This window comes from Chionomys nivalis, chromosome 7, assembly GCF_950005125.1.
Source record: "Chionomys nivalis chromosome 7, mChiNiv1.1, whole genome shotgun sequence".
Lineage (NCBI taxonomy): Eukaryota > Metazoa > Chordata > Mammalia > Rodentia > Cricetidae > Chionomys > Chionomys nivalis.
Window position 1 is genome coordinate 6,421,592 of NC_080092.1, and position 11,732 is coordinate 6,433,323.

Genomic DNA, 11,732 nt, shown 5'->3' on the forward strand with positions numbered 1-11,732 from the left:
AAAAAAAAAAAGAGAGAGTCATTCAATCAATGTTTCTTGCTGCTAGAAACTGGGCAGTGCATTTGGGACGCGGGCACAAATAAGGCAGCTGCAAGCCCTTAACAAAGAGGAGAAAACCCAGCAACAGTGAAGGTATCAAAGGAGACGGGGATGTGGGTGGAGGGAGAAATGGTTTGCTGACTTAGGGTAGAGGAGGGTTAAAGGAAAATGTCCCATAAAAGATGCCAGAGTCACCAACTGAGGCTGGAGGACTGTCCTGAGTTTGGGACTAGCCAAAGCTACATCTTAAATGCAAGTCCAGCCTGGGCCGCATAGAGAGAACCAGGTTAGCCTGGGCCAATAGTAAGGTTAAGGGGTAGGGGAAAGGAAGTGAGGAAAGGAAAAGGAGAGGGGAGGGAAGAGGGTAGGAGAGAGGAGGGGAGGAGAGGAGAAAGAAGGAAAAGAAAATAAGATGGATCTTGAAACAGCTTTTGAAGGACAATCCGCCCTTGGAAAGTGGAATTACTGAGGGAATGTGTAATTAGAGGCCACTCTTTGAGCATGTAGCGTGGAGTGTTAGAGGAAGCCAGGCGAGTCAGGCACAGGAGGAGGGACTGGGAGCAGGGACTGGAGCCCGGCTCCCCTCCGTCCTCCCCTGACTTTCAGATGAGAACCCTGTCAGGCACAGTGGTGCAGGGGGCTATCAATCCAGTCTGCTGAGCATTCTTGCAGGCCTCAGGCTCCCCAGTTGTCACTTATGAGGCTTTTGTCATCTGTCTCCAGTCAGGGGATGGGCAAGCAGAGGGGAAAAGAGATGAGAGTGGCTGTGGCCACATAAATCAAGTACCGGCGATTAACCGAGGGTTGGAACACAAGGTCCCCGTGAATCCTCACACTAACCCAGTCAGGTCACTTCTGCTGCTGCCCCAGCTCTTAATTCTACTGTTGTTTTCCCTTTTCCTTTTCTTTTTCCTTCCTTAATAACACCCTATGTAAGGATGGGGTAAAAGGCTCTGAGAGACCAGAGTGGTTGCCAAGAGAAGCCCAGTTTCACACACAGGCAGTTGAAGACATATCCGCACACTCAGCCAGTACAGATGAAGTCTCTGATTCCTGTTTCTTAGCCCCAGAACTCTCTGGGAGCTCAGAAGCTCTGAGTTTCTGCCATTGGCAACTTCAGGTTTGCATGAGGATCAGTGTCTGGGCTTTGTTTCTTTAAAGCAAGAGAAGCTGCTGCGGCTCCTTCTCCTCTCCCTTGAACACACTCAGTGTGTCCTCTTCCCCCTGACACACTCAGTGTGTCCTCTTCCCCCTGACACACTCAGTGTGTCCCCTTCCCCCTGAATACACTCAGTGTGTCCCCTTCCCCTAAACACACTCAGTGTGTCCCCTTCCCTCTGAACACACTCAGTGTGTCCCCTTCCCCCTGACACACAGTGTGTCCCCTTCCCCCTGAAACACTCAGTGTGTCCCCTTCCCCCTGAACACACTCAATGTGTCCCCATCCCCCTGACACACACAGTGTGTCCCCTTCCCCCTGACACACTCAGTGTGCCCCCTTCCCCCTGAACATACTCAGTGTGTCCCCATCCCCCTGACACACATAGTGTGTCCCCTTCCCCCCGAACACACTCAATGTGTCCCCATCCCCCTGACACACACAGTGTGTCCCCTTCCCCCTGACACACTCAGTGTGCCCCCTTCCCCCTGAACACACTCAGTGTGTCCCCATCCCCCTGACACACATAGTGTGTCCCCTTCCCCCTGACACACTCAGTGTGCCCCCTTCCCCCTCAACACACTCAATGTGTCCCCATTCCCCTGACACAGTGTGTCCCCTTCCCCCTCAACACACTCAGTGTGTCCCCTTCCCCCTGAACACAGTGTGTCCCCTTCCCCCTGAACACAAACAGTGTGTCTCCTTCCCCCTGAACACATTCAGTGTGTCCCCTTTCCCCTGAACACACACAGTGTGCTCCCTTCCCCCTGAACACACTCAGTGTGTCCCTTCCCCTGACACAAACAGTGTGTCCCCTTTTGGGAATCACCTCCCTATCATTTTTCTTTCTATTACTCTGATGAGAAACTAATATGCTAAGATAGTGATTCATTTTCTTACTTTTTACCTTGTTTTGTTTTCCAAGACAGAGTTGCTCTGTGTAGTCCTGTCTGTCCTGGAACTTGCTATGTAGACCAGGCTGGCCTCGAACTCACGGAGATCTACTTGCCCCTGCCTCCTGAGTGCTGGGATTAAAGATGTGTGCCTCCACTGCTGGACCATTTTTTCCCCATGATTCCTAAACACATTATTTGTCTGTATTTGTCATAGTATTCCTGTGGAAGCCAGAGGACCACTTCTTAGGAGTCATTGCTCTCCTTCACCATGTGGGTCCTGGGGATGGAACTCGGGTCATCAGCTTGGTGACAAGCCCTTCCATCCACTGAGCCATCTCAATGGCCATTACTGCTAATATTCTTGTGTATTTGTGGTTTTATAATAGGACCATGCTCTCTATAATGATCCGGGGATTCTGTTTCACTGAATTATACACCTCTGAGACCTTTCCAGGCTTGGGGCCTAATCTACGTCATTCTTTTAAAAAGGCTATTCCTTTCTCCATCGGAACACACCAGAATGCCGACCCTTCCCACATTGTGATGACAAGCGGGCGTTCCTATGTCACGTGCATACACGTGGGGACATTGCTGGAGCAGATCCTGGGGTGCTAGGCTTCCGGATCTCCCTGGAGTTTAAATTGTACGAGAGAGTGTCTCATGCGCTTCTGAGAAAGCCTCTAGAACGAGATGGCCTCTAAAACTGTGGTCCAGGTCAGCAAGTAGGTGAAGGCCGTTGCTGCCGGGACTGAAGACCGGACTTCCATCCCAGGACCCACCGATAGAAGGAAAAGACCAACTGAAGTAGCTGTCCTCTGACCTCGACACGCACATAAAGAGCCCCTCCCACATAAAGAAAGAGCTGCACTACATTTCCAGCGCCTGCTCCTTGAGCATTTCTTTGGCCTCTGTGGGGGGAGGGGTGATGGTCTCACGCAACACTTTTCATCTCCACGGTCTGTAAAATGGGAAGCCTGAGGGTGCTCTGTGAGTGGCAAAGTTCTGCTGAAAGGAGACAGCCCAAAGTGTCACTGATGTTTGGAGGTAGCTGAACCTTCCCCACTCTCCCATCAGGAAGACACCACAGTGAAGGACTGGTGCAATAGCGAGGCGGTCAGCTCAAACATCAGCCATGTCTGACGTCACACGAGGCCACTCATTCTCAATGGGGGAGGAGGAGGAGGATTTTGTCCTCTGCCAGACATCTGATTACCTGGAGGCAAACGCGTGCACGCACGTGTGTATGTGTGTGTGGTGTATATGTGCACTTGTGTGTGTGTGTGTGTGTGTGGTTGTGCTCACTCATGCACACGTGTAGAGGTCAGTTAGCTTACAGCTACTCACCTCAGTCTCTGTCACAGGGTCTCTCATTGAACCTGAAACCCATCTTTTTCACCGAGACTAGCTGACTAGGGATTTACCTGTCACCATCCCCTAACTATCTCGCCTGGCTTTTATGTGGGTTCTTGGGATTCAACTCATGCTTACACACCAGACATTATACCCACTAAACCACCTCCCTATCTACCAGGAGATATTTTCCATCAACTGAGGTAGTGTTACTGGCTTCTAGTGTACAAAGCACAATGAAGGAGATAAAGCTCACAGCTGTGAATTGCCCAACTTAAAATGCCAGTGGTGCTGAGAATCGGAAACCTTGATCCAGGCTGTCAGAGAAGTCATTGATATGCTCATGCTCCCCCGAAGTAGCCAATGAACGACTGACTCCAGGTTCCAACTGGCTTTAAGGTCTGTGGTCTGTTCCATACGCTGCTCCATTTCCCTAAATGCTCACTTGTCTCGGATGGCCCCCATTTGTCTGTTGCCTTTGTCCTGTCTGCAACGGAGGTTCCTAGGCACATCCAGAGGTATCACTGCCACATTCTACCAGTTTGAGTTGACTTTGCAGTTGAAATTATGACCACTGTTTCTACTTGCTAGCTGTGCTATTTCCTTTGAGGATTAAAATATTTTACCCAAAGGATAAATAACACAGAGAGAAGGGCTTTCCCCAAAGGTCAATGGACATAGCTCAGTCGGTTAGCTTGCCCAGCATGGACCAAACCCTTCGCTCCAGTCAGCATTGCAAGGAAACTGGGTAAGACCCTAGCATTCAGGTGGGGGCAGAAGGATCAGGAGTTCAAGGTCATCTTCTACTAGCCTGTCCTACATGAGACTGCCAAGGAAGGAAGAAAAGAAGAAAAAAAGAAAAAAGGAAAAAAAATCTTCCCAAGATTACATACCGAGTAGCAGGTGGAAGCCAATACTCTCACCTCTGCCCTTTCACCTTGAACTCTGCTCTTGGCTCTCCCTTGAAGTCAGATAGCAACCCTCCAACTGAGGGAATAGAGAGCTGCTACCTCAGACTCTCCCATCTACCACTGCTCACCTCTCTGAAGGGTCTCGGAGAACCACCCATGTGCCAGGAAAGGGTGTAGGACTCTGAATAGGGACAAGCCATTACTACAGAGGATGGGAACCAGAGAGAATGAGCAGGGGCAGCGAGGAAAGGGGTGCAACTTCCTCAGGCACCCCTTCCTGAGGGTGCAGCTGAGGTCTGCACAGTGGCCTTGGCTCTAGCATATTATAACTGATAACATCCTCCCGCTGAGTTGGTCTTGATTTCAGCATGCTAAGTTTGGCAGCAGGTGCAAGGCACAAATCCGTAACACCCCAGGAACGGCTTCCATCAGGAGCCCGTGGAGTGGTGACAGGCGTTCTACAAGCTCTGCTCCTTCTGAGCTGACTTTCTCAGTGTTCCTGCTTCCCACGACGAGTGGGGACATGGGGACTGTACCCATGAAGACTGGAGCTAGTGCTGGGGAGCCCTAGGGACACTGTGGGAGCTTTGCTGGTTTTGTCGGTGACCGGCTGGGTGACCTTGAGAGAGTCCCTTTCTCTCTGTTGCCTCAGTTTGTTCAACTACCAAACAGTCAGTCTTAATCCAGGGACTCGTTCACATTTTAGGACTGCAGCCAGGGCCATTTGTCCCTCTCAGAGTTGACCCCTGACCTCCTGGAAACACATTTCTCCCCATTCTATATCACCATGCCCAGATCCAGAAACAAGTCAGTTCATTGCTTTACCATCTCCTGATCTGCCCCCACCAAACTAGGTTATTGTGAGGGAGCTATACAGCTAAGCCAACACTGTCTCCAGACCAATGGACAAGCCCAGCAGCATCCTTTTCTTGGCCTAAGGCCCAGGGAATTCCATCCGGTAACAGCCACTGGAGTTGATGGGGCAGCCCCGGAAGCAAACAGGGGACCCTTGGAGTGGGCCTACGGTCCTTCTCTATGTTGATGCCCCTTTGTTCAGGAGTGGAGAGACCTGCCTCTGGAGGGTAACCCTGAGTAATAGCCCTTTCTGTTTGTGCTGATGGAGGAGGTGGTGGTAGGGGTACCTGCTGGGTCTGCAGAGTGAGGCCATCTGTGTTCTTAAGAGTTTGAGGGTTCCTGAAAGGAGCTCTAGGCCTGGGATACTTTCAAGGGCCCAGTTTTATGAAGCCTCTTCTGGTCTTTAGTCATTGGGTTGAGGAAGGTTGAAGGGATGGATGATCAGGAGGGACCAGGAGGTGTGGGAGTGGAGTTGGAGTGGGGTGGGAGAGGATGGGAGGGTAGCAGTGTTAATAGGGTGGGATTTAGGCGAAAAGATTATGGAGGATGGATCACTTGGCCAGGAATGTGTACGGGGTGTAAAAGTCTCTCCCCTTCCACTGAAAGGAGGCCCCTAAAAGCTTTTTTTTTGTGTGTGGAGGGGGACATGTGGCCTCTCCTATGGATGGAGAAGGGTCTTCATAGGGATAGAAGAGAATTCATTTGTCTTTAGAAATCATAACCTAGCTCCTGGGATACGCATGCAGGTGATTTGGCCCGGGATGTCCTTGTTGAAGGGAGGGTCTATTCTCCAGGACTTTCACAGTCGGGGAGGGAGAGGACCCTTCAATACGAGCTATGACCTCAACATCCCAAGGAGACAGGAATGGAAGAGAAGCAAGAGACCCTAACTTAGTTTCTTAGCAATGGGAGGAGATGGTAGAGGATCTAGATATCTGGGGAGGCAGGACTCCACTTGAGGGAGCAGCATTCTATTCCAGGGGTTAAACGGGAGGGATTTTCTCCTCCAGTAAGCGACCAGGACGAACGGCCCCATTTCTGAAGGTTACATGAGCTGTCTTGCTTCCTGGGGCCTGGGGAGTGGGAGACCCTTTTCCTTCGGAGCAAGAGCCCGCGTCCTGGTGGGATGGAGGGCCCAGATTCTAGAAGAAGATGCCGGACTCTGGCTTCCCGGGTGCAGGGCTTCCCTTGGAAGGGTCGGCCACGCGCGCCCGGACGCGTCACTCTTACCTCCAGGCCCCGGCTGCGATTTACAGGCTGCGATCCGCGGGTCCGACTAGCGCGATCACCTTCCGATGCTCCAGGCTGCTCTAGGCGTCTGCTCGGTTTCCCCCAGCGACTCGCCAGGCTCCCAAGCTCCGCCGAGGCGCCCCGGCCAATCAGCACCGCCGCCTCCAGCCCTTGCTTGAGCCACAACCAATGGGAGAGCCCTCCATGGGCCACCGCCCCCGGGGGGGAGGGAGAAGGCGGGGAGGGGGCAGAGTCCGACCTCCGCGGACAGGATGCGCCTGGGGGTCTCTGAGGAGGGCTGCGAGGGCCGGAGCCAGGGGCTGGGGGAGAGGCAGCCGTAGGGTCCCCCGGCAAGTCTGATGGAGGTTAGGGGTCGTTTCCTTACAGGCGGGGGCGGCTTTGCAGACTAATTTAACGTGAATCTTCATTGTACCCCCACCTCACATCACTGTTTTTAGATCCTGGGGGCTGCTGGTGAACGTAGCTGCCCCACCCCCTCCTCCCAGTGCTGCGCATCTGTCTCTGGAACCTGAGAATCCGGGCCCTGAAACAGAGGGAGGGCTGAAGTACCTGTCGGCGGTGCCCTCAGCCTTCTGTGCCACCTCTGGTCTGTCAGTGGTGCACCGCAGGGCAATGAGAAGAGCGCTAAACCTGGGAGTCAGACCCAAGGCAGGTCTCTTCCTGTCCCCTTCCTCATTTCCTTAATGATAAAGGGAGACAGTATTGGCTGTATCTCTTTTAGGTGTTCAGAAAATTGAAAATTCAGTGTGAAAACTAGTTAAAACGGAGATGAGTGATAGTCCCATACCTTTTCTCTAATAAAAAAAATAAGATTTATTTTATTTTAATCATCTGTCTGTCTGTGTATGTCTGTATGGGTACTCGAGGAGGCCGTTGGAGGTTCTGGGATTCCCTGGAACTGGAGTTGCAGAGAGTTAAGTACTGACAGGGTTAGGTGCTGGGAAAGGAACTCGGGGCTCTTGCCGGAGCAGTATGCTTTCTTAACTGCTGGGCCTACTCCACCCCTCTTCTCCTTTTCTTTCTTTCTTGTTTCATCTATCTATTTATCTGTCTATCTGTCTATCTATCTATCTATCTATCTATCTATCTATCTATCTATCTATCAGACAGGGTCTCTCTACATAGCCCTGTCTGTCCTGGAACCCACTATGTAGACCATTCTGGCCTCCCTCCAACTTACAGAGATCTGCTCACCTCTGTCACCCAAGTGCTGGGATTAAAGGCATGTACCATCTTACCTACCACACCCCTCCCTCCACCCCCATCCTGGAATTTGCTCTGAAGAACAGAACCTCACAGAAATCCTCCTGCCTCTACTTCAATGGGCTTGAAGAAGCTGTGCTTGTTCACCCCCCCCCCCTTTTTAAGGGAGGGAGGATCTGTTTTCCTTCGGAGTTTGATGGGATGATGTGTGTTCAGAGGACAGTTGCTTGATCACTTCTTATGGTCCTACAACTTTCTAGAGTTAACTGGGCAGAGGGTACAACCAGGCAATGAAATCAAAGACCACCTCTAAGCTTGTCTCAGGCAACTGCGTCCTGGTCTCGTCTACTCTTAGAGAGAGAGCCTAGAGGTCCCTCTTAACTTGATTCCATGAACCCAAGCAACTTCTTGTTAATCCTGTATTGTCAACCTAAAAATAAAGGGATCAAGACAGACATGAAGTAAATGATAAATAAAATGCCTCCAAACAAGCAATCTATTGCAACCCCTAAGAGAAACAAAAAGAAACAATGACTAGAATCATTGAGAGGAGCAGATGGAAGAAAGTCCTGGTCCCTAGTCCCTTAGGAACCCAGAAGGCCCAGCCAGTCGCTTTGGTATGCTAATCCTGTCGCTTTGTTGGAGGAATTTTCTGGAGGCTGTGTTGTAAATCTAGCAATTTTTCCTTAAAAGCCTAGCCTTCCAATAATCCCTTATTGCCCAGGACCTGCCCAAAGAAAGCAAAGAGCCAATGGATACTTTCCAAAGAAAGGCAGGCTAAAGCAAAATGATGGAAATTTTTTCACCCCCCCCCAAGATGGCTCTGCCCTCATCAGTATCTGTGAGCTTTCCAGGAATTGCACAGTCTCACAAATTGCTCATTCAGCCCATCTCAGTCTTTCTTGAGTGAAATTGGATGTTTCTACTTTAAAAACCCTTATGGGTGTGGTGGCACAGGCATCTAATCCCAGCACTGTCAACAACAAAAGAACTGTCCGAAGTTTGAGACCAGGCTGCGTTGTACTGTTGACAAACTGTAGCAAATGGCAACTTGAAAAACAAATAAAATTAGAATAATTCATAATTTCAATGTGCAGGGACATCTATTTCTGCTAATGAGTATTATTTACCCACTCTGTCTCTTAGCTACCCATTTTGTGTTTGTCGGGTTTTTTTTCAAGTAGGCAGCAGAGGGTGATGGTTGAGACAGTCCCAGAGTCTTACATTATAGCCCATGCTGATCTAGAATTTGATAAATAGCCAAAGCTGGCCTCAGACTCTTGACAATCCTCCTGCCTCAGATTCCTGGGTGCCAGACATCTCATGTATCTCAGGCTGGCCTCAAACTTGATTTTAGACAATGATGACCTTGGATTTCTGATCCTCTGCCTGCCTTATGAGTTCTGAAATTATAGGCATGAGCTGTAAGATTTTATTTTATTTTACTTTGCGATAGGGCCTCACTATTTAACCCTGGCTGCCCTGAAACTCACTCCATAGACCAGGTTGGCCTGAACTCACAGATCCACGTGCCTCTGCCTCCCCATTTCTGGGATTAAAGAGCTGGGCCACTATACCTGGCTCAGGATTGCTGATGCAGCTTCTTGAGTGCTGGGGTTACCAGCATATGCTACTAGGCCTCCCTTTACTAGTCCCTAATTATTATATAATGTTACACACACACATACACACACATATACCACACACCACACCACACCATACGCATGCACCACACGCACCACACACACACACCACACGCACCACACACACACACCACACACACACCACACCACACACACACCACACCACACCACACATACCACACCACACCACACACACGCACCACACACACCACACCACACACACATACCACACACACACACACCACACCACACACACCACACCATACACACATACCACACACACACACCAAACATACCACACACACACACACCCCTTCCTCTGCTAAGAAAAATATTAAAACTTTAAAAACAGAAACAGAAAAGCAAACATCTAAGCCTAGATTGGCAAACTAGCTCATGGGCCAAATGCGGCAAGAAATATTTATTTTAGACAGTCTCAGTATGTAGTCCAGGTTGGCCTTGAACTCCTCTTCCTCCTGTCTCAGATTGCTTAGTGCTGGAATTAAAGGCCCAGGACTCATCTGTTTTTGGATGAAATCGAACTAAACCTAGGTTTTATATTTTAAATTTAAAATTTTAAATGGAGAAAAATCTGAAAAAAAAAAAAGACCCATGAAAACAATACGAAAAGAACTTTTTAGTGAGCAGGAGTAGAGTTTTACACGGCCGCCCAGATTTACTTCTCCATGGTTGGTGGCACTGTCGTGGCAGAGCTGAGCAGCTACAATGTGCTTTTGCTAGAGAAGGTTCACCTCCCCCCGAGCTGAGACCTCAGAAGATGGGCCTTTGGCTTTAGTCTTCACTCAACTATGTCTGAAGGCACCGTGGCTCCCACCTTAGGGATCCTAAGGGAGCGAAGCTGCGGCTTTCTTGATGGCTAAGCTAGAAAGAGGAGGAAAGGGGTGTTTAGGGGCAGGTGCTTCGCAAGCTGGTTCTCAAATAGCTTCACTCGGTCACCTGTGAAGAAAACTGTCGGCGGCTGGAGGCAGCCCTTTGTACATTTACTTCCTCGGTCCCGCAGTTTTCCTATGGCTGGGACGGTGCCTGTCTTCGCGGAGTGAAGGGTGGGGGTGTGGGGGGTGTGGGAAGGTTAGTGCTGAAAGGGTGTTTCAGGGGATGCTGAGCACTTCTCTATGTTCTGGAAGGCCATTCTGGCTGGAGGTAGGGTGGGGCAGCACTGCTGAGATGCAGGAGAAGATCCTGGAGAGAGGGAAGCTTAAAGAGAGTCTGGGTTCTGATCAGAGATAGCCACACCCCATTCCCAGCCCCAACCCCACCCTAAGAAGGAGAAAATGTGGCCCAGAGACCTGGAAGAACTTGTCTGGAGTCAAGTATCAAGGCATGTCTGTTTTACAGGTCTGTGCTTTGCACAGCAAACACTCAAAGAGCTAAGGGTCAGGGAGGATGGCTTGGTTAGTAAAGTGCTTGTCTCAAAAACAGAAGGGCTTGAGTTCAATCCTCAAAACTTAGGTTTAAAAAAAAAATTTAGGCACAGTTGTGGAGAAGCAGGGTAGGGGGAGGTGGGGGTAGCACATACCATTAACCCCAGCACTTCAGAGGCAGAAGCTGGTGGATCTCTATGTGTTCAAGCCAGCCTGGTCTACACGAGTTCAGGCCAGCTGAGGCTACCACAGTGAGACCACAGTGAGACTCAGAAAACAAAACAATCAACAGCAAAGGTCCAGGCATGCTGGGAAGGCGGAGAGAACTGATTTAAGATCTAAAATTGTAAAGCTGTTAGGAAAACAAACAAAAACATGGGTCCGAATCTTCATGACTGCAATTTGAATTTGCTGTGGTTTCTCCCCTTTTCTCATTCCGCCTGTTTCTCCATCAGTCCTTGTGAATCAAACTAACAGCATTGCCAGGGCTAGACAGATACTCTACCGCCAAGCTTCTGACTGTGTCCTGGTTAGGTTTCTAGCGCTGTGATAAACGCCATGGAAGAAAGCAACCGGGGGAGGACAGGGTTCATTTCACCTTGCAGCGTAGGCCTTCGTGAAGGAAGTCAGGCTGGAGCCTGGAGTCAGGAATGGAAGCAGAGGCCATGGAGGAACTCTGCTTAGAGACTGAGAGACAAGATGACTTGCTTGCTTTCTTATACTACTCAAGGCAGAGCTGGCACACCCTGCAGCGAGCTGGGCCCTCTGTAGCCGTCATTAATCAAGGGAATGCCCCATATACCTGCTGACAGGCCAATCTGATGGAAGAGGTTTTTTTTTTTTTTTCAGTTGAAACTCCCCTTTCCCCCAAACGCAAGCTTTTGTCACGCTGACAAACAAAACAACACCAACAAAATAAAAGCCTTCAGTTTTGCCAAGCGGTGGTGGCACAAGCCTTTAATCCCAGCACTCAGGAGCTGGGATACAGTTTGGAGGTTGGAGAGATGGCTCAGAGGTAAAGAGCACTGGCTGCTCTTGCAGAA

The 11,732-nt window shown here is 50.0% G+C and overlaps 1 protein-coding gene across 1 annotated transcript in view; it reads right to left on the minus strand.

The window, feature by feature from the left end:
- The window catches only part of Abat (4-aminobutyrate aminotransferase), a 95,992-nt gene extending 89,418 nt beyond the window's left edge, over window positions 1-6,574 (minus strand). The window contains exon 1 of the mRNA XM_057775637.1: window positions 6,441-6,574. The gene's annotated coding sequence lies outside the window, so the exon portion shown is untranslated. The remainder of the gene's footprint in view (window positions 1-6,440) is intronic.
- Window positions 6,575-11,732: the final 5,158 nt, after the last annotated feature.